We start from the raw sequence: 1,562 nt of genomic DNA, 5'->3' as shown, positions 1-1,562 counted from the left end.
GAACCGCCCCGAACATCCCTTAACGCGGTCCCTGCAGCCGCGCCCGCGGGGCTCCCACGAGCGCAGGGTCAGCCCATCACCCAAAACGTGGTCGCTGTCACGGGAAGGCTTCGGCAGAAAGTGAGGAGCGGTGGGAGACCGCAGGACCCTTGCACGTGTAAACAGAGATGGGTTGCGCTTCCCACCTCTTTCTTTATTTTTTATTGTTTACATTATTACAGTGTCCCCCATTCCCCTCCCCCCCTTTGCTCCCCTCTACCTAGCCCCCGCCCCACCCCAGACCCTCACCACACTATTGTCTGGGTCCCTGGGCTATGCGTATATGTTAATCTCGTCCCATCTTCCCCACCCCCTCCCCACTGAGGTCTGCCCGTATGTTCCATGCATACATGCCTCTGGTTCTATTTTGTTAGTTTATTTTGTTCATTAGATTCCACATAGGAGTGAAATCATATGGTACTTTTTACTTTCTCTGACTGCCTTATTTCGCTTAGCATAATACTCCCCAAGTCCATCCACGCTGTCCAAAGGGTAAGAAATCCTTTTTTATAGCTGCATAGTATTCCACTGTGTAAATGTACCACATCTTTTTATACACTCATCTACTGATGAACTTTGGGCTTCCCAGCTTTTCTTCATTTGTAAGCAGTCAGGATGAAGCTAAAGGAGTGTGCACTCCTAGTCAGAACTAAAAAGAAGTAAAGAAAATACAAAAACAATATAATGAAAAATAAAAGAAGAAAAACAGAAGGCTTATGAAACCCACTAGAGAGGCTGCATTGGCCCTAACTACTAGTGGTCTCCCAGTAAAGGACCCTGGACCCCAGAGGAAATAGATCTCCTCCCCAAGCCTGAAAAGAAAGAGAGCCGCAGAGTAAAAATCCAAGACAAAGGGCAAGGCAAGTTCAAAGAAGAAATTCCACTGTTGATTCCAATAGGAAAAACTCCTGCCAAAAAAAACATAAAAGGACAAAAACATGCCATAGGAAAGATGTCTTCAAAAAAGAGTTCTGGTCTTAGCACAGCTCCTGGGAGGGAAAGAAAGGCCTTCCCAGCTCTGGAGACCCTGAGAACAGCAGAGCCCAAGACCTCAGGTAAAGGCCGGGGAAGAAGCCAAGAGTCAAAGAAAAAGCAGAAAGGAAATAAACTGTTGGGGGAAAAAGACCCAAGACTGATGCCCCAAAAGCCTGAGGCCGATTTCTTCACTACAGCTAATACATATGCAAGAAAAGTTCCCCACAGCCCCAAACAATGTCCCAAAAAACCTAAAGTGTCCCAGTGAACCTAAAATCAGGGACTCAACCAGGGGGAAACATCAGAGATGCCTAGAGAGCTTTTAAAAAATACCTGGGCCCTGACCGCTGTTGTAGGCTTCTCCAAAAGTGAGGCCTGGACTTCAGCATGTTTAAACTTCCATGAGTAACTCTAGTATATGTTCATATGTGGAAGGATCAGTGGTTTGAATCCATGTTTTAAATTGCTCTTCCATGTATTTGCTAATATAATGGAAAATACAGTGCTTTTATTAAAGTATAAAACACAAACAAACAAAAACTCTGGCT

General features: G+C 45.3%; 1 pseudogene; it reads left to right on the top strand.

Moving 5' to 3' along the window:
• The first annotated feature begins 608 nt into the window (after window positions 1–608).
• Window positions 609–1,282, top strand: LOC148091709 (ribosomal L1 domain-containing protein 1 pseudogene; annotated as a pseudogene).
• Window positions 1,283–1,562: the final 280 nt, after the last annotated feature.

This window comes from Miniopterus natalensis, chromosome 13 (genome assembly GCF_054644295.1).
Source record: "Miniopterus natalensis isolate mMinNat1 chromosome 13, mMinNat1.hap1, whole genome shotgun sequence".
Taxonomy (NCBI): domain Eukaryota; kingdom Metazoa; phylum Chordata; class Mammalia; order Chiroptera; family Miniopteridae; genus Miniopterus; species Miniopterus natalensis.
The sequence above is the reverse complement of the archived record's forward strand: the minus strand, read 5'-3'. Positions and strand labels throughout refer to the sequence as shown.